At 45.0% G+C, this 22,019-nt stretch overlaps 1 protein-coding gene and 1 non-coding gene across 7 annotated transcripts in view; one reads left to right on the top strand and one right to left on the bottom strand.

The window, feature by feature from the left end:
* The window catches only part of TRAF3 (TNF receptor associated factor 3), a 137,045-nt gene that overhangs the window by 112,102 nt on the left and 2,924 nt on the right, over positions 1-22,019 (bottom strand). The window lies entirely within an intron of this gene.
* LOC119619193 (small nucleolar RNA U13) lies at positions 13,633-13,733 on the top strand. The gene has a single exon (XR_005235622.1). It is a non-coding gene; the product is annotated as a small nucleolar RNA U13 (small nucleolar RNA).

The following is a 22,019-nucleotide window of genomic DNA, read 5'->3' as shown; positions in this document are numbered from 1 at the left end:
TGTCTCAAAAAAAATAAATAAATAAAATAAAATAAAAAATAAAATAAATAAATAAATAAAAAGAATATTCTACTTCTGGCCCACTTAACATCCATTATGGTCCTGAATAACTAAAACTGCTAAATTTTATTGAGCTTACCTATGTTAAATGCTTTCCATCTCACACCTCCAGGGGGTAGGTACCATTATCCCTATTTCTAGGTAAAAGAACTGAGACACACGGCAGGTGACTGCCCAAGACCCACAGTCACTCAGACCAGGCAGCCTGCCACCAGCACTCACGCCCTTAGCCACCACCCCACCTCATGCTGCCTCCTTATGTGCACCATCTGGGTGGAAAGAAAAACAAGAAGCTGAGGGCTGACATTCCAAGATTGTAATTCTAAGGAACACAGGTTCTTCATGCCCAAAAAGGATCCCATTCTCTCTATAAAAAGCCTGCCAAGAGGCCAAGCCAGGAGCGTAAGCCACTGATATGGCTGTGTCTACCCAAATCTCATCTTGAATTGTAGTTCCCATAATCCCCATGTGTCACAGGAGGGGCCTGGGGGGAGGTAATTGAATCATGGGGGCAGTTTCCACCATCCTGTTCTTGTGATAGTGAGTTCTCACAAGATCTGATGGTTTTATAAGGGGCTTTTCCCCCTTTGCTCAGCATTTCTCCTTGCTGCCACCACGTGAAGAAGGATGTGTCTGCTTCCCCTTCCGCCATGGTTGTAAGTTTCCTGAGGCCTCCCCAGCCACACTGAACTGAGTCAATTAAACCTCTTTATGTTAATAAATTACCCAGTCTCAGGTGTTTCTTATTTTTTTGAGAGTCTTGCTCTGTCGCCCAGGCTAGAGTGCAGTGGCGCAATCTTGGCCCACTGAAACTTCCACCTCCCAAGTTCAAGCGATTTTTCTGCCTCAGCCTCCTGAGTAGCTGGGATTACAGGCGCCTGTCATCACACCCAGCTAATTTTTTTTTTTTTGGTATTTTTAGTAGAGACAGGGTTTCACCATCTTGGCCAGACTGGTCTCGAACTCCTGATCTCATGATCCACCCACCTTGGCCTCCCAAAGTGCTGGGATTACAGGCATGAGCCACTGTGCCCGGCCAGCCTCAGGAATTTTTTCATAGCAGCATGAGAATGGACTAATACAGCCACCTTCTAACACAACTTCTGCTCTTAGCTTGAAATGTCTTTAAACAGTTTCTTAAAAAAAAAAAAAAAAAAAAAAAAAAGGAGTGAGTACAGGTACAATGGTTCATGCCTGCAATTCCAGCACTTTGGGAGGCCAAGGTGGGAGGACCGCTAGGAGTTGAAGACCAGAATGGGCAATATAGTGAGACTCTGTCTCAAAAAAAACTTTTTTTTTTTTTTTTTTTTTTTTTGAGACAGAGTCTCCCTCCATCGCCCAGGCTGGAGTGCAGTGGCATGATCTTGGCTCACTGCAAGCTCTGCCTCCCAGGTTCAAGCCATTCTCCTGCCTCAGCCTCGCAAGTAGCTGGGACTACAGGCGCCCGCCACCACGCCCAGCTAACTTTTTGTATTTTTAGTAGACGGGGTTTCACCGTGTTAGCCAGGATGGTCTGGATCTCCTGACCTTGTGAGCCACCCACCTCAGCCTCCCAAAGTGCTGGGATTACAGGCGTGAGCCACTGCACCAGGCCAAAAAAATTTTTTTAATTAACCAGGTGTAGTGGCACATACTCGTGGTCCCAGCTACTTGGGAAGCTGACATGGATCACTTGAACCCAGGAAATCAAGGCTGCAGTGAGCTGTGATTGTACTACTGCACCTCTGCCTGGGTAACAGAGTGAGACACAGTCTCAAAACAAACAAACAAAAATAGCTGTATTTGTTGGGTGCCTGCTAACTGCCAAGAGTTTTCTACACATACCAACATACTAACATGGCATATACTGACCCACCTATAAGCTGGGTATCTACAGCACCATAATCCTTACCCAAAACCGAGGCCAGATGTGTTTCAGAGTTCAGAATTTTTTGAATTTTAGAAAGGAAATATTGTATGTATATTTTATATATTATATATTATATAATACTCCTGAGGAAGTCTGAGGCAGTACCCATAAGAAAACACATTAACTCACTGGGTGTGGTGGCTCATATCTGTAATCCCAACACTTTGGGAGGCCGAGGTGGGAGGATCACTTGAGTCTAGAAGTCTGAGATTAGCCTAGGTAACAAAGTGAGAAGAACCCTTTCTTTACAAAAAATTAATTTAAAAAATCAGCCGCATCTGGCGACACAAGATTGTAGTCCTCACTACTTGAGAGGCTGAGGTGGGAAGATCACTTGAGATCAGAAGTTCAAGGCTGCAGAGAGCTTTGATCATGCCACTGATTCTAGCCTGGGCAACAGAGCAAGACTCTTCTCAAAAAAAAAAAGGGGTGGGGGGAAGAAAATGTTAATTAACAATCTGTGGTAAAATAATGAAATATTCGTATTAAGTGGAATAGAGATTATAAATAGCCTCAATAAGTTCAGGCCAAGTGGCACCAAATCTATGAAAAACATTCCATTTTCAGAGGCTCTGGGGTTTCAGGATTGTGGCTGAGGAATTGGGGCCTGCACCATCGTACTCACTTTAGGTGCTGCTGTCCTGGCTCAGAAAGACCAAGTAACCTGGTAAAGTTCATGCAGCTGGGAAAGAAGAAAGAGAGGCAAGGTATGAACCCCGACTCTCTCACCCAAAGCCTGCATAGTGCTTCTCACACTTAAGTGAACGTGACAATCACCTAAAAGCCTCTCTGAGAGCTGACTGTGAGTCAGCAGGTCTGAGGCAGGGCCTGGGAACCTGCGTTCCTAAAGCAGTGGGGCCCCTGGAGGGGATGTGCTGCTTCCACTGGAGCAGAGGCTCCCAGTCCAGCAGGGCATCAGCACTCCCAGGAGCTCTTTAAAAATTCCCTCTACATCTGAATTTCCAGGGTCTTAACTGATACAAATGGTATGGGTGGGGGCCTCAGTTTTTGTGGTCATTTCTAGTAGCCCAATAAGTCACTAATAAAGTAGGGCTCTGAGAAGGCAGCCTACAAGCCCAGTCAGGAGTTCCCCTCACAGTCCCTACTTTCCATCAAAGGAGTCTGGGAAGATTCCAGCAATGACCACAAAATGTTATTAAATTCCTAAGAGACAAAATACCCTAGCCATCCTAGGTTCTGGGGATCACAGCATTTTTTTACCCTCCCTTGGAATCAACAAAATCCTACACATACCATACTAAAGGCCAAGTTCTGGGGGACAACCACAAATAAATGTGAAAACTATTGCTGCCCGGCAGCTGACAGAAGCAAATACTTAGCAGAAGACTATGAGAAAAGTGCTCAGCCAGGCACAGTGGCTCAGCCTGTAATCCCAGCACTCTGGGATGCCAAGGCACACGGGTCCCTTGAGGTCAGGAGTTCGAGACCAGCCTGACCAACATGGCGAAACCCCATCTCTACTAAAAATACAAAACTTAGCCAGGCATGGTGGCATGTGCCTGTAGTCCCAGCTACATGGGAGGCTGGGGCAGGAGAACTGCTTGATCCGGGAGGTGGAGCTTGTAGTGAGCCGAGATCGCTCCACTGCACTCCAGCCTGGGTGACAGAGTGAGACTTCTTCTCAAAAAATCAAACAAATGAACAACAACAACAAAGAAAAAAAAAACAAGAAGTGCTAACACTTGGGCTGGGCTACATTATGGGAATGAATTCACGAACTGAGTGCAATCTGCACATACTTAGTCAAACTGTGCATTTTGAATTATGCTCACGAGATGCTAAGATGGAAAGGAACATGAGTGGTGGTGCAGCTGGTTCCTCCCTCTCTGTAAACTCTCTGTAGCTCCTCTGATGTCTGCTAAGCTCCTCCCAAATGTACCCGTCATGAGAAAGACTCTGAGCAGGCCTTCCACAGCACTAATCTCCCCCCAATGCCACCAGACTCTTAATTCTGCTTTCAGTAGTCCAAATCTGCCACTGCTTCTCAAACCCAGTCTCAGGCCACTTCTGATATGACAGGTATGTATCCCAGCCTGGTCACCACCCTAATGCTGGTTCTCTGCAGAAGCTCATTTGGTTAAATTCCTCCTGTAAACTGAACAAGAGTCTATTCTGACCTGAGTATTAGCTTTTGTTAATTACTAATCCTCTAATTTGCCCTTTTTTTGTTCTATTGCCTCCTTCATAAAGTGTCATGTTCCAGATTGAAATCAGCAGTCTGAATTTCTTGAGAACACAGAATGTCTCATGCAGTATTTTTATGCATTTACCTAGCACTGTAACAACAGGACTGGCATCCATGAAGTGCCTTCCAAAGGTCTGCTGAGGCCGGGCACAGTGGTCATGCCTATAATCCCAGTCTTTTGGGAGGCCGAGGCAGGACGATCACCCGAACCCAGGAATTTGAGACCAGCCTGGGCAACATAGAGAGGCCCTACCTCTACAAAAAAATTTTGTGTTTTTGAGACAGGGTCTTGCTATCGCCCAGACTGGAGTGCAGTGGTGTGATCTCAGCTCACCACAACCTCTGCCTCCCAGGGTCAAGCTGTCTTCCTACCTCAGCCTCCTGAGGAGCTGGAACTAAAGGCGCATGCCACCACATCTGGCTAGTTTTTGTATTTGTTTTATAGAGACAAGGTCTCCACAAAGCCCAGGCTGGTCTCAAACTCCTGAACTCAAGCAATCTGCTCACCTTTGCCTTCCAAAGTGCTGGGATTACAGGTGTGAGCTACCATACTTGGTCCAAAAAATGTTGTAAACTTAGAAAGGTGTGAGGATCACGTGAGACTGGGAGGTTGAGGCTGCAGTGAGCTGTGATCGCACCACTGCACTCCAACCTGGGCAGCAGAGCAAGACCCAGTCTCAAAAAAAAAAAAAAAAAAAGGTTTTCTGAACTAAGCTGGATTTGGTCAGTGCTCACTCAAATGTTGTTTTTCTTTACATGAAAATACACTGAGTACCTAAGCTTAGGCCCACAGTAGATAAATACATGCTGAACTGGTGAATGTGTGGTGGACATATCCTGTCCTCTCTTTCCCAACAAAGAAATACAAGTGCCTTTAACCTTAAATACCATTTTTCATTTTTATGGTGAGATAAATTTTAAAAGCTTGATTATTTTATTTTCACAACAACTATCATCCCCATATCCCAAGCAAGGAGACAAGGCTTTCAAAGAGATTCAATGACGTGCCTAAGGTCACAAAGACAGATGGGGACTAGACCACTGGTCTCTAATTCCTCCTGGAATCTTGTCCTTCCATTGCAGGGTTTCTGCAGGAGGGATGCCACTATCTCCTCCCCCTCCTGCTCCCCCTCCTCCCCCTCCCCCTCCTCCTTCCTCTCCTCCTCCTCCTCCCCCTCCCCCCCTCACCAACAGATAATCTTCATGCTTCCCACCATTCTATACAATCCAGAAACGTTTACATCAAATGGCCGGGCGCGGTGGCTCAAGCCTGTAATCCCAGCACTTTGGGAGGCTGAGACGGGCAGATCACGAGGTCAGGAGATCGAGACCATCCTGGCTGACACGGTAAAACCCCGTCTCTACTAAAAAATACAAAAAACTAGCCGGGTGAGGTGGCGGGCGCCTGTAGTCCCAGCTACTCGGGAGGCTGAGGCAGGAGAATGGCGTGAACCCGGGAGGCGGAGCTTGCAGTGAGCTGAGATCACGCCACTGCACACTCCAGCCTGGGCCACAGAGCGAGACTCCGTCTCAAAAAAAAAAAAAAAAAAAAAAAAAACCTTTACATCAGTACTGTTACACATAAAAGAGCAGAATGTCAAAGCCTGATAAGCCCTTATCATATACAGAACTGGGAACTCTATGAAGACGCCTCTCAGACCACTTTTTTCAGGTTGAACTATACCTTACATGTTTCACTCCAAGCCTAAGTGACTAAAATATAAAGCAGTTCCTAAGAAGCTTAAGACCATATAGAAAGGGGTAACTATATTGATTCATCTTAACACAAGGCACTGTCTACTTTGTAAGATGCAGAACACAGAGAGGAGACAGGCCAAGGGCACGTTTTCAACTGTGTGAATGACGCTGCCCCCTGGCCCTTGCCCTCCCGCCTTGCCTACTACCCTCCCCAGGCCTCAAGTCTCATTACCCTTCTCTGACCCCTATGCTGGTCACCACCGGGCCACAGCCACTACGTCCGGCAGAAAGAATCCCGAGGGTGATGGCGAATGATAAAGGACGCAGTGCCCAAGGAAGCAAGCGCAAAGGCTCATGGAGAGCAATGATACTGTCCCTTATGCTATGTCACAGGCCAGCACACTTTTGGAATTCAAAAGAACAGAATGAGGAACAGGTGTCCTTATTCAAAATATATACATAACATTTTGTCTTCATAAGAGACCTCAGACCATGCAGACCAGAGGTCCTGGCCTCAGGAATCATGGGAGAAGCAGAGGCACTCAGGCCTCTGCAATTCCATGCAGCAGCCAGTCATTCCGAGGCATTGACCAGCGGCTGTTTGGGAAAAAACTTTCTCCACCTGTGTCCCCCCCCCCCCCACTCTCACACCCTGACAACAATCGCCAACACAGAAGAATTCTGTGAACACAGCTGTTGGGGGTTCAGTCGCCAAGGCTGTTCACCCCCAATCCCTACTTCAGACACCAGTCCCAAGTCCAGGCCTCTGGAACTTCTGACCCACCAGCTTCAAGTTGGGGTTCCCACAAACCCTCTTTGGATTCCACTAATTTGCCAGAGTGGCTTACAGGACTCCGGGAAATATGTACTTACACTGACTGGTATATCGTAGAGGATACTGCAAAAGACACAGATGAAGGGACGCAAAGGGCGAGGTATGAGGCCAGGCGGGAACCTCCATGCCCTCCCTCGGGCCATCCTCCAGAAACCTCCACGTGTTCCACCAAGTGGAAGCTCTCGAACGCTGTCCTTGAGTTTTTGTTTGTTTGTTTTTGAGACAGTCTCGCTCTGACGCCCAGGCGGGAATACAATGGTGCAATCTTGGCTCACTGCAACCTCCACCTCCTGGGTTTAAGCGATTCTCCTGCCTCAGCCTCCCGACTAGCTGGGACTACAGGCGCCCGACACAACGCCTGGCTGATTTTTGTATTTTTATTAGAGATGGGGTTTCACCATGTTGACCAGGCTGGTTTCGAACTCCTGACCTCAGGTGATCCACCAGCCTCAGTCTCCCAAAGTGCTGGGATTACAGGCGTGAACCACCACGCCCAGCCTGTCCTTGAGTTTTTATGCAGGCTTCATAACACAGGCATGACTTACTATCATGTAGAGATGTTTTTGGACAAAAAACCATGATCTAAACCCAGCAAGGCCTGTCTGTTCAGACTTTTCTTGGCCTCTCTGTGCAGCATTCCTTCCTCCAGGGAATGGGCAGGGCCCTCTCTGGAATAAGGGTCTTCTGACTCACAATCAGATTAGAGTCCTGCCTTGGGCAGCTGAAAGGAGGCAAGACACCCAACAATACAACAAAAGACTGTAACAAGGGCTACGGGACTTATGAGTCAGAAACAATGGATGAAAACCTACACACACACACATATACATATATACACACACAAATATATATACGTGTGTATACATGTGTGCATACGTGTGTGTGTATATACACACGTATATATACATGAAACACCACAGTAGCTCACTCTCCTCATTCATGCCTATGTTGCACAGAAGGTCAGATGTTCAGGAAAGACTCCTTGGGAACAAAGAGAGGTTATGCTTGGGAAACACAGGATTAAGTGGCTTCCCAGCCAGGGATGTTGGGGCTCTCCATACAGGTATAAGCAAGGGGCACTCATGGAACACAGGCAGACACAGCTCTTCCCTCATTAATCCCAATACACTGGGGCTCCACTGGAGTCAAAGACACAGATTTCTTGTTTCATTATTTAAATCCACTCCCTCACTTCTCTGTGACCTCATCATGTTTGCTTGGCTCAGTGTTGCAACAATCAGCTGAGACAGGCTGGGAAGGCAGGGTTTCTGTGTGAAAGCACATCCATACATACACACCTCTGCACACTGTCAAATTATCCCACACTTTTATACATAAACAACCAGAACTTTATTCTAATAAGTCTCTGGGGATTTACTAGAATGATGTAGGGTAAAGGAAAGGAAAGTTAGGATATATAGGCTTACTAATATTTTCTCAATGAAGCTTTTTTTAAGAACACAGAGGAATATTAAAAACCTCACAATATTCTTTAAAATAAAAGGGAAGGTTTCAACTAATTTTTAAAATGAACTAGTAATAGGAAGAAAAAAAAATGTATGGACCCAAAGTTGTACTTGAAAAACTTGACAAACGCATGATCAAGGATGGCTGCTGCTAAGACATACATTTTATAGAGGTAGTTATTTTATGAATAGGTATACCCCAAAAGTTTTTTTTTAATTATTGATTTAGAACACATAATGTATTTTCTCACTGAAAATGAGTAACACACAACAGTTGGCATTTCCATTTTAATCCACAACAATTTTCAAATGGGTATCTAACATATATTACTGAGAGCACTATGGAATCTAGCCACCACGCATATACTGGATTAAAGACAGTCACAAATTCTTTGACCTTCCTTTCCTTAAGAATTAGGGTCCATGTCTCCTCTCCTCAAATATAAGAGGGCTCTGTGACTTTTTAGAACATGGCAGGAATAATGCTACACTGATATCCAAGCCCAGGCTTAAGACACTGGCAGCTCCAGACTGGGTGCAGTAGCTCACGTCTATAATCCCAACACTTTGGGAGGCCAAGGTGGGAGGATCGTTTGAACCCAAGAGTTCAAGACCAGCCTGGGCAACATAGTTAAGACCTTGTCTCTACAAAAAATTAAAAACTAAGAAATTAGCTATGCATGGTGGCATGCACCTCTTGTCCCAGTTACTTGGGAGGCTGGACTGGGAGGACCACTTCTGCCCAGGTGTTTGAGGCTGCAGTGAGCTATGATGGTACCACTGTACTCAGCCTGGGCAACAGAGCGAGACTCTATCTCAAAAGAAAAAAAAAAGAAGAAAGAGGGAGAGAGACAGACTGGCAGCTTCCACTTCCTCTCCTAGAACACTCACTCTAAGAGTTCTGAGTTGTCACGTAAGAAGCATAACCACCTCAGTTAGGAGAAAGGCCATCTGCAGAGGACCTGAGAGCGCAAGGAGCGGGAGGATCCCCTGAGCCTGAACTTCCAACCATCCAAGCATGTGCGTAAGGCCATCTTGGACCCTCATGACTGGACCAGCCAACAGATGAATATCAATAAATTACCTCCATCAAGGCCACATGGAGCAGAAGAATCACCCAGCTGAGCCCTGCTTGATCAGGCCACAGAACCATGAGACGCAAAGGTAGATTACTGTTTTAAATCACTGATGTTTAGGGTGGTTTCTTATTCAGCAACCATTATCCAAAACAATCTATGGCTTTTTCAGGAAATGAAAGAAGCACATCTCTTTCCTGCTGTGGCATCAGGAATATAGTTCCCTTCCCTGATGCTGCACTGGTGGTGTGCTGTCAGCCATGATATTCCCCAGCTGCAAGCCGTTAAGTGCACCTCCTATGCTTAGAGCTGGCACTACAACATGAATGTGTCTGTGTTGAGAAGAGGGAAAGTACATGGTATGGTCATCATCATCCCAGCCAGAGATGTTAGGGTTGTCTGCTTGGAAACCCTCCTAGAATTTTCACACTTAGGAGAGGGCAGGTTTCAAAATTCTGAAGAAACATGATGCACAGTCAAAATACAACTGGGCTTGGAGCAGTGGTTCACGCCTATAATCCCTGTACTTTGGGAGGCTGAGGCAAGAGGATCGCCTGAGGCCTGGAGTTGAAGACCAGCCTGGGCAACAAAGTGAGACCTCGTCTGTACAAAAAAAATGAACAAAACTTGCTGGGTGTGGTGGCATGTGCCTGTAGTCCCAGCTACTCAGGCAGCTGGGTGGGAGGACCACTTGAGCGCAGGAGGCCAAGACTGCAGTGAGCCAAGATCATGCCACTACACTCCAACCTGGGCAACAGAGTAAGACCTTGTCTCAAAAAAAGATTGGTTCCCAGATACCAAAGTCAAAAATACCACAAGGAAAAAAAACTACAGGCCGGGTGCAGTGGCTCATGCCTGTAAGTCCCAGCATTTGGGGAGGCCAAGGCAGGTGGATCACATGAGACCAGGTGTTTGAGACTGGCCTGGCCAACATGGCAAAACCCTGTCGCTACTAAAAATACAAAAATTAGCTGGACACGATGGTGCATGCCTGTAATCCCAGCTACTGGGGAGGCTGAGGTTGCACTGAGGCAAGATCGTGCCACTACACTCCAGCCTGGATGACAAAGGAAGATTCTGCCTCAAAAATGACAAGAAAAGAAAACTACAGACTAATATTCCTAATGAACATAGACGCAAAAATCTTCAACAAAATAGTAGCAAACTCAATCTAACAACACATTAAAAGGATTATATACCATGACAAAGTGAGATTTATCCCAGGAATGCAAGGGTGATTCAACATACAAAACAAAATCAATATAATACACTACATTAATAGAATAATGACAAAAAATACGATCATCTCAGAAGATGCACAAAAAGCATTTGACAAAACTCAACAACCTCCCATTTAAAAAAAAAAAAAAAGTCAGTGGCCAGGCACAGTGGTTCACACTTGCAATCCCAGCATTTTGGGAGTCTGAGGCAGGAGGACTGCTTGAGGCCAGGAGTTTGAGATCAGCCTGGGCAATATAGCAAGACCCATCTCTAAAAAAAAAAAAAATCAATTAACTGGGCATATTGGTACCCACCCGTAATCCCAGCTACCTGGGAGGCTAAGGCAGGAGAACTGCTCAAGGTGAGGCATTTGAGACCAACCTAGGCAACACAGCAAGACCCTGTCTCCACAAAAATTAAAAAATTAGCAAGGTGCGGTGGCTTGCACCTATAGTAGTCTCAGCTACCAGGGAGACTAAAGAAGGAGCATTGCTTGATCCTGGGAGTTCAAGACTGCAGTGAGCTATGATCGTATCACTGTACTCCGGCCTGGGCAAAAGAATGAGACCTGGTCTGGGGAAAAAAAAACGCCAGGCACGGTGGCTCGAACGTGTAATCCCAGCACTCTGGGAGGCCAAGGTGGGCTGATTGCTCAGGAGTTTGAGACTAGCATGGGCAACATGGCGAAACCCATCTCCACCAAAAATGCAAAAAAAAAAAAAAAAAAAAGCAAGGCATTGTGGCATGTGCCTTTGGTCCCAGCTACTCATGAGGCTGAGGTGAGAGGATCGCTTAAGCCTGGGAGGCAGAGGTTGCAGTGAGCCATGATTGCACTACTGCACTCCAGCTTGGGTGACACAGCAAGACCCTGTGTCCAAAAAAAAAAAAAAAAAAAAAAAAAAAAAAGAAAGAAAGAAAAAGAAAGGAAGAGAAAAGAAAGAAAACACAGCTAACTTCATAATCAGTGGTGAAAAGCTTCCCCTGAGATTAGGAACAGTATGAGGATGCTCACTTTCATCACTGCTATTCAAAATTGTACTAAACGTCTTAGCCAGAGCAATTAGGCAAGAAAAATAAATAAAAGGCATTCAAATTAGAAAGAAGAGGTAAATTATATACGCAGGTGACATGATTCTGTATAAAGAAATCCCACAGAATCCACAAAATAACTACTAGAGGTAATAAATTCAACAAGGTTGTAGGACATAAGACCAACATACAAAAATCAGTTGTTTCTATACACCAGCAATGAGCAATACAAAAAGAAAGGTCAGAAAATAATGTCATTTACAACAGAACCCACAAGAATAAAGCACCAAGAAATAAATTTATACAAAGAGGTGAACGATTTGTACACTAACACTACAAACTATTGCTTAAAGAAATTAAAAGAGACATAATTGAATGAAAAGACATCCCAAGTTCAGCCGGGTGCTGTGGCTCACGCCTGTAATCCCAGCACTTTGGGAGGCAGAGGCAAGCTGATCACGAGGTCAGGAGATTGAGACCATCCTGGCTAACACAGTGAAACCCTGTCTCTACTAAAAATACAAAAAATAGCCAGGCGCTGTGGCACGTGCCTGTAGTCCCAGCAACTCGGGAGGTTGAGGCAGGAGAATGGCGTGAACCCAGGAGACAGAGCTTGCAGTGAGCCGAGACTGCACCATTGCACTCCAGCCTGGGGAACAGAGTGAGACTCTCTCTTAAAAAAAAAAAAAAAAAAAAAAAAAAAAAAAACAGAAAAAAAGAAAAGACATCCCACGTTCATGGATTGGAAGACAATACTGTTAAGATTGCAACCCCCAAAGCAATCTACAGAATCAATCCCCTCCCTATTAAAATTCCAAAGACCTTTTATGCAGAAATGGAAAAGGTGACATTCAAATTCATATAAAATTGCAACTGGCCCCAAATAGTCAAAACAATATAGAAAATGAAAAAGTTGGAAGACTCATACTTCCTAAACTTACTACTTCAAAACTTATTACAAAGCTTCAGGAATCAAAACAGTGTGTGATATGGTTTGGCTGTGTCTCCACCCAATTCTCATATTGAATTGTAGCTCATACAATCCCCATGTGTTATGGGAAGAGACACAGGGGGAGGTAATTGAAGTATGGGGGCAGGTTTTTCCCGCGATGTTCTCGTGATACTAAGTCTCACAAGATATGATGGTTTTATAAAGCACAGTTCCCCTGCACAGACTCTCTTGCCTGATGCCATGTAATACATACCTTTGCTCCTCCTTTGCCTTCCACCATGATTGTGAGGCCTCCCCAGCCATGTGAAACAATGAGTTCATTAAACCTCTTTTTCTTTATAAATTATCCTGTCTCGGGTATGTCTTTATTAGCAGCATGAGAACAGACTAATAAAGTGTGGTACTGATGTAACAGACTTACAGAGCAACAGAATAGAACTGAGCGTCCAGAAATAAATGCAAACATCTATGGCCAATTTATTTTTAATAAGGGTGCCAAGACCATTCAATAGGGAAAGAAGTGTTTTCAATAAATGGTGCTGAGAAAACTAAGTAAGAACATACAAAAGAATGAATTGGGACTCCTATCTCATTCCATATACAAAAATTAACTGAAATGGATCAAAGACCTAAAGGTAAGAACTAAAACAATAAAACTCAGAACAGGCTGAGTGCAGAGGCTCACACCTATAATCCCAACACTTTGGGAGGCTGAGGTGAGTGGATCACTTGAGGCCAGGAGTTCTAGACCAGCCTGGACAACATGGCAAAACCCCACTTCTACTAAAAATACAAAAATTAGGCAGGCTAATTAGTGGTGTGTGCCTGTAGTCCTAGTTACTTAGGAGACTGAGGCATGAGAATTGCTGGAACCCAGGAGGCGGAGGTTGCAGTGAGCCAAGATCATGCCACTGCACTCCAGCCTGGGCAACAGAAGGAGACTCGGCCTCAAAAAAAAAAAAAAAAAGTTTAACATTCAGAATATATAAAGAACTCAACAGACATTGTCCCCCCAAAAAATGTACAAATGGCCAAGAGTCACATGAAAAGACATTCAATATGTTTGCCCATCAAGAAAATACAAACCCAAACCACAATGAGATACCACTTTACACTAACTAGAATAGCTTTAATCAAAAATATATACATATACAACACACACACATACACACACACGTACATCCTTTTGTAGTTCGTAAGTGTGATTGGGTATTCAAATGCAGGTGTGAGAGGTGCCACTCTTAAACCTTGTTATGATGTTGGCACATTATCCATGTGACATAAAAAAGAAAACAAAATAAATTTAGCAAAGATGTCCTGAAATTGGAACACTGCTAGTGGGAATAAGTTAAACACAGTATTACCATATGACCAGCAATTCCACTCCTAGGTATATACCCAAGTGAAATAAAAACATACCTACACAGAAACTTGTGCACAAACGTTTACAGCAGCATTACTCTTAATAGTCAATGAAAATAATCCAAATGCCCAGGAACAAATGAATAGACAGATTGTGGCATATATGTACATACAATGGGTTATGATTCAGCAATAAAAAGGAACAAAATACTGACACATGCTACAACTTGGATGTACCTCAAAAACATCATGCTAAGTGAAAGCAGCCAGACCCAAAAAACAAGTTATATGATTCCTAGATGCTATATCTGGAATAGGCAAATCCACAGAAACCAAAAGCAGATTAGAGATTATCAAGGGACGGGAAGATTGGGGAATGGGAGTGATTACTTAAAGGGTAAAGGGGGATGAAAAGTTGTTTTTTCTTCTTTAAGAGACAGGTTCTCCATCTGTCCTCCAGGCTGGAGTGCAGTGGTGTGATCACAGTTCACTGCAGCCTTGAATTCCTGGGCTCAAGCGATCCTCCTGCCTCAGCCTCTGGAGTAGGTGAGACTACATACAGGCTCAGGTCACCGTGCCCAACCTTTTTTTTTTTTTTTTTTTTGACACGGAGTCCTGCTCTGTTGCCCAGGCTGGAGTGCAGCGACATGATCTCAGCTCACTGCAACTTTTGCCTCCGGGGTTCAAGTGATTCTCCTGCCTCAGCCTCCCGAGTAACTGGGACTACAGGCATGTGCCACCATGCCCAGCTAATTTTTGTATTTTTAGTAGAGACGGGGTTTCACCATGTTGGCCAGGATGGTCTCGATCTCTTGAGCTCATGATCCACCTACCTCAGCCTCCCAAAGTGCTGGGATTACAGGCATGAGGCACCCCGCCCAGCCCCAGCCACTACTAAAAAAATACAAAAATTAGCCAGGTGTGGTGGCACGTACCTGTAACCCCAGCTACTCGAGAGGATGAAGCAGGAGAATTGCTTGAACCTGGGATGCAGAGGTTGCAGTGAGCCAAGATCACACCATTGCACTCCAGCCTGGGTGACAGAACGAGACTCCATCTCAAAAAGAAAAAGGGAAGGAAAAACATTTTCTGCTATGGAGAAAAAAAAAAAAAAAAGCAAGGCAAGTGACCAGAGCAACAGCAAGGGCTGTTTAATTAGGGTGTTCAGGGAAGACCCCTTTGAAGAGGTGAAATGTGAACAGAGACCCGATTAAATCGAAGTGGTGGTGTTGTTTGAGACAGTCTCACTGTCACCCAGGCTGGAGTGCAGTAGTACCATCTCGGCTCACTGCAACCTCCACCTCCCGAATCCAAGCGATTCTCCTGCCTCAGTTGCTGGGACTACAGGTACGTGCCACCACACCCAGCTAATTTCTTTTTTTTGGTTTAGTAGAGAAGGGGTTTTACCATGTTGGCCAGGCTGGTCTCGAACTCCTGACCTCAAGTGATTTGCCGCCCTCAGCCACCCAACGTGTTGGGATTACAGGCATGAGCCACCACACCCCGCTCAAATTGAAGAATACTATTATTGCTAAATAACAGAAAAAAATAAAGTGCTAAAATATGAATTTAAATACACAAAAATTCATATGCTAAAACTGCTTTTAAAAAAGGGAGATATCAATAGATGTTCCTTTTGTGCAAATATACTGTGATTTCACTTTCTAGACATTTTACCCTTTTTATAAATAATTTATTTGCAGTCCAATAATGTCCTTCTACTCCCACTGGTACTTCTTCCAGGGACAGGCCATACTTCCAAGACAGGCTGCCATCCACCTTGCTAGTAAGTCATTCCCTTTATGGAATCACTCAGGAGAGGAAAGGGGAAGAGAAATGATCACTTCTGAAATACTAGGTTCTTATATTCTCTCACATGCTCCCATTTTTCTTGTTCTTGTTTTGAGACAGGATCTCACTGAGTCACCCAGGCTAAAGTACGGTGACACAGTAACACCTCACTGCAGCCTTGACTTCATGGGCTCAAGCAATCCTCCCGCACCAGCCTCCTGAGTAGTTAGATGGGACTACAGGAGCACACCACCATGACTAGCTACTTTTTAAATTTTTTGTAGAGACAAGGTCTTATGTTGCCCAAGTTGGTTTAGAACTCCTGGATTCAAGCGATCCCCCTGCCTCATCCTCTCAAAGTGCTGGGACTGCAGGTATGAGCCACTGCACCTGGCACAGGCTTTTTTTTTTAGACGCAGCTTTACTCTTGTTGCCCAGGCTGGAGTGCAATGGCACAATCTTGGGCTCACTGCAACCTCTGCCTCCCGGGTTTAAGCAATTCTCCTGCCTCAGCATCCCAAGTAGCTGGAATTACGGGCATGCGCCACCACGTCCGGCTAATTTTGTATTTTTAGGTGAGATGGGGTTTCACTATGTTGGTCAAGCTGGTCTCGAACTGATGACCTCAGGCGATCCACCTACCTCGGCCTCCGAATGTGCTGGGATTACAGGCACGAACCTCTGCGCCAAGCCCAGGCTCACTTTTAGGTCTCAATTACTTTTTTTATTATGGTAAAATACACATAACAAAATTTACCATTGTAATCATTTCAAGTGTATAGTCCAGTGGTATTAAACACATTCATAATGTTGCGTGACCATCACCACCATCCATCTCCAGATGGAGAGTTTAGGTTTCAGAGGCTTTTCTGTGTGACTGTGAACTCCACAGTGACCTTTGCACAGATGAGAAAACTGAGGCTTAGAAAGGAAGAGGAATTTAACAGCACAGTTAGCGGAAGGACAGACCAGAATTCAAAGCAGGGCTGATTCCTTCCATACATAAACTGGTCTCACTTTTACTGGGTCCATCTTAGGCCAGACTGTAGCAATACAAAGAACGAAGTGACCCAACCCTTGAGAAGCTTGTCGTCTCAACCCTAGAGACCCATCCCAGATGCACAGAAGCACCCCTCAATCTGGAGAAGGCAGGGAAGGCGCTCATGCCACTGCCTCCACCCTACAAGGGCCCACTTAGGTCTAAGAACGAAGAAATCTACCCTCTGTCATCCCAAGGGCCTGACCTCGTGGCCTCAGTGTCCGGTCGCATTCTCTTATTCACAGTCCTTCCTGGAGCAGGTACAGATGGCCATGAAACGAGCCCCTACATCTCTGCTCAGCCACCACTGACCCCTCCTGGTTGCAAGTTCAAAACCTTGACAGTGGTTCTCGCAGAAGAGCCACCTTAAGTATTCTCCAAAATAGCCAAACATCATTTCCCTGCTAACAGTGGTGATGGCTTCCATGCCTTTAATTCATATTTCCACAGGCAATCTGTAGTTACAATTAAATTCAAGATGAATAGGTGCTAGGCTGTAACCATCATGCTCTCTACAGAGTGACCAGGCCTTGGGGACTTGTTCATCACTAACAAGCTAATGTTTGTAAAACCCTGTAAAGACATAATGACTAAATGCTATCATTATTACTAGACTACCAGTTTAAATGTAAATTAAGAGAGAAAGGGGAAAGAAAACACATTAGCAAATCAGGTTAGGGACTGCTACTCAGCAAGCTGTAAGAAGCATCTGAGCCACTGCGAAAAGAACCTCCCAACCAAATGTGTCAAAGGACAGTAAATACGAGGGGGCTGCTGTAAGAAAGGAACTCATGGCAGAGATGGAATGGAGTGCAGCCTAGAATAATCAGCCATATAGGCAAAACAGATGTTGGATGAAAGGGAAAGGCTGTACGAAAAATACACCATTTAAAAAAAAAGCACTCTCTAGCAGCAAAACTAAAGTCTACTCTGAAAGCAAAACTAAGAAGTTTAGAACCTGAAGAAAATCTAAAACTGCACTGTAGTTCAGCTGTGGTGAAACCATGAACTCTGGGGTCCAGCAGGCCTGTTGCTCTTCCTTTTCCTCATCTGTAAAATGGGGAGAATTCCTACCTCAGAAGTTAGGCTGTCACAAAGGCAGCACCCAGAAGTGGCCGGGTTCCTTTTCCTGTACCCGCTCCCCTGAAGGACAGCCACAGCAGAACCCCTTCCGACTCATGGGCCCTCTGCCAGGTGACTCCCTGCTAGCCCAGGATTCCCCACTCCTGCTGCTAGCTTCCCTAAGAGTTACCTCCTTGGGAAATGCCTCCTCCTAACCCAGGTCGAAACTGCACAGCGCCTCCACAATGCACCAGAGCCTCTGTTCCACTGTCGTGGCACCTACCACATGACCAGACGGCATCCTATCTGACTTTAGCTTTAGCAACGAGCATAGCCCCTAGCACTTAGAAAGTTCTCAAAAAAAGTGTGGATGTTTCAATAATTCTCAATTAACCCTCGTTGGAATTAGGTAGGGAAAAACCTACCCTGGGTGAATAGCCCTTGCTTTGTCATTATTTGCCTTGTGAGAGTTGCTGACCCAAACACTCAGAGCCTCAGCTGCCTCCCACATAAAATAAGATACCTCAACTAGAAAACTTCTGTGGTCCCTAACTAACAAGATCTGATATTTACATTCTAAGATCTTAACATTCTTACTCTATTACACCTCAATCCTCTAATACTATGAAAATTAACATCTCCACAATGCTTTCCCATCCATCTAACTCATAAAAAGCAAGTGATGTCCCTGGTGCTAGTAGCTCCATTGTACAGATAGGGAAATCAATTCAGCGGGGCCAAGCAGCCTGCCCAAGGTCATTCTACCACTAAATACAGACGGCAGACTGGAACTCAGATCCTCAAAGTTGGTACCCTCCACTGTGCCACACTTCTCCAGCTGTGAGGTGGACAGCTCCAGGAATCCACAGTGGGATTCCAGAAACACAATACATCTTTTGGAGAACCAAGAGTTTTAAAAGATTTAGGGAACAAGGTAAGTTTATATTAAAACAATCAACCATATTACGGAGGACAATGTACAATTCACATTAAATTTTAAGATAAAACTTAATGGGCTTACCAAACCCCCTCCCACTAAGGGGAAAGTCACACAGAAAAGCCTCTGAAACCTGAACTGTTAATTTACCCTATAATAATGTTTCAAGCAGCAGGTTTAATTTGCAGCATAAAGTTATAATTTCTGAGTATTACTGGACATGAAAGAGCTCAAGAGAACTAGTTTTCCTGTTCTTCCAGCTTTTAAGGCATTAAAAGCATCCAAGAAAATTACATGGTGAAATGAAACTTTCCACCAAACAAACCCCCAATGCAACTAATCCTGGAGCTAAGTATTATCAGAACAGGAGGATGGAAGCCTGACCTCCAGGAACACGCAGCTAAGGGAGGCCGCTACAAGGCACACCCAACTGCCGACACACATTCCAAACACACGGAACCACTGCGGGAATCTGTCACATCCCTCCTGTCTTCCCGGCTTGCAGAATCTGGCCACAAACACTGACCAAGAGCTTACCATTTGCCTGGCCCTTGGGGAAAGGAGGGAAGGCCTAACAAGCACCTCATTACCTTGTGGACATAGGCCTCCTAATTGGCAGTAACCTTCCAGGACACAAAATTAATCTCGGAAAACCTTCATTACAATTTTCATGACTCCTGGAGATTCACATTTCACCACTTTGACGCTACTGTTGCCTTACAGATTTGTATTACCCTACTTGGTTAATCAATTTAGCTTTTCTCTCCACTTAAAGAAATCAAGTTTCCAATAAATACGCTTTTGGGTTCTACCACAGAATAAGTGTTTCAACTGGAAAGGAAATCAGAATGTCAAAGAAGCAGATCTTCATATCTTTCTTGATAGAACTGCCCCATGAGAAGTTACCACCAAATAGCCTCCATTTAATTTTTTTTTTTAATTCTCGAAATCAGCATGGAACAATCCTAGAAAAAAAGTAAATTGTGAAATGAAATGTAGGGCCCCAATTTTTCAGTTCTTGAGAATTAAGGAGACTGAGGTGATTTAAGCATGGATGACACAGGAGTAGGTTGGGGGAAGGACTTTTTTTAAATATTAGAGCCAGGGCAGGGTGTGGTGGCTCACGCCTGTAATCCCAGCACTTTGCAAGGCTGAGATGGGTGGATCACTTGAGGTCAGGAGTTCGAGACCAGGCTGGCCAACATGGTGAAACCCATTCTCTACTAAAAATACAAAATTTTTATGTTTTTGTATAAAATACAAAATATATTTTGTATTTTGTATTTTGTATTTTATGGGGTATGGGGGCAGGCACCTGTAGTCCCAGCTACTCAGGAGGTTAAGGCAGGAAAATCACTTGAGCCCAGGAGGGAGAGGCTGCAGTGAGCCAAGACTGCACCACTGCACTCCAGCCTGGGCAACAGAAGAAGACTCCATCTCAAAAAAATAAATAGGCTGAGTGTGGTGGCCCACGCCTGTAGTCCCAGCACTTTGGGAGGCTGAGGTGGGTGGATCACCTGAGGTCAGGAGTTCAAGACTAGTCTGGCGAATATGGCAAAACCCTGTCTCTACTAAAAAATACAAAAATTAGCTGGGAAGGCTGGGCACAGTGGCTCACGCCTGTAATCCCAGCACTTTGGGAGGCCAAGGCAGGTGGATCACTTGACGTCTGGAGTTTGAGACCAGCCTGGCCAAGATGGTGAAACCCCACCTCTACTAAAAATACAAAATTTAGCTAGTTATGGTGGCACGCACCTGTAGTCCCCAGCTACTCAGGAGGCTGAGGCAGGAGAATCGCCTGAATCCCGGAGGTGGAGGTTGCAGTGAGCTGAGATCACGCCACTGCACTTCAGTCTGGGTGACAGAGTGAGACTCTGCCTCAAAAAAAAAAAAAAAAAACAATTGCCAGGCGTGGTGGTGGACGCCTGTAATCCCAGCTACTAGGGAGGCTGAGGTAGGAGACTCATTTGAACCCAGGAGGTGGAGGTTGCAGTGAGCCAAGATCGGGCCACTGTACTCCAGCCTGGGCAACAGAGCGAGACCATTTCAAATAAAATAAATAAATAAATAAATAAATAAATAAATTTATTTTAGAGCCAGGAGTCTCACTGTGTTACCCAGACTAGAGTGATCCTCCCACTTCATTCTCTGGGGTAGCTGGGACCACAGGTGAGCATGTCAGGCTAGGAAGGGGCTTTTTAACATTTACACCCCTCTCCCCTGCCACTTTTGAGACTTTCTACATGCAATGAAAAATGGTAGGGACAGCCAAGTGGTGTCACCCAGGTTAAGGCCCGCTGCTCTGTTCCCCTCCACAGACCATGCCCTTCACAGTACAGTATGCCTGACCCACATGAGCTCCCAGTCACAAGAGCCAAAGGCCAGCACATGCAACTTCCCAACTAGAAACCCAATGAGCAGCAGCATGGCCAGCCCCGCATCTACTGGCAAGGAGTGACAGGATGGCAAGCTGTCAGATCCCATCTTACCAAAACAAAGTGGGAGGGGGCCCTGTAAGGGGGCCCAGATGGCCCCACTATACCAGAGCTTTCCTGACACTGGACCTCAACTCAACGCCGCTTCCCAGAAGACTTACCCAACTACCTCAGCCAACCAAGAGCTTTCTCTTTCCCTTATGGTGGATTCCCACCACACTTCTAGAATTCTACACAATCCACTAATTCATCTCATCCTACATTTTGACTTGCTGGTTTCTTCCTGGTGGGAGAAAGTAGTCTCTGCCAAATGGTTAGCACCTGAGGGCAGGATGCTGGCTTTTTCCTTATGCTTCCTGCCATAAGCTCTGTCCTGGTCTGTCTCAGTCAAGTATCTGTTGGTTTCTGGCACGTCCCCTCACCGTGCACAGGGGCCAAGATGGCCTATATCCCTGCAGATCACACCCCAGCAGACGGGTGCTGTGTCTCACTCTTCCCAGCACGGTAACCAGAACATTATGAGAACTCAGGGCACATTAACTGAACATTAATTCAATGAGAAAAAGACTCCCAAGTCCCAATTAATGATCCACTTATCTCGAGGAATACAGAATGCAGCATCAATTCCCACCTGATTCCTAAAGTTGATAGAAACCAACAGGCAACAGCATTTATGACATCCCACTACCTGCCAGCCTACTCCAAGTCATCTGCACAGGCCGACAATAAGCTTCACCAAAACAAACAAACAAGAAAGGTATTACGCTTAATAGTAAAAAACTCCGCCGCCTTCTCCCTAGGGTGGTCCGTCTCCCATCCCCTTTCCTAGAATACTGTTGTGCAGAACTTAGTCAATAAAGGCTTTCTCAAATGAGAAAGGCATTTTGTATTTTAATTATGAATAATAAATTTTACACAAGCACACATAACATTTTCTCAGT

This window comes from Chlorocebus sabaeus, chromosome 24 (assembly GCF_047675955.1).
Source record: "Chlorocebus sabaeus isolate Y175 chromosome 24, mChlSab1.0.hap1, whole genome shotgun sequence".
Lineage (NCBI taxonomy): Eukaryota > Metazoa > Chordata > Mammalia > Primates > Cercopithecidae > Chlorocebus > Chlorocebus sabaeus.
The sequence above is the reverse complement of the archived record's forward strand: the minus strand, read 5'-3'. Positions and strand labels throughout refer to the sequence as shown.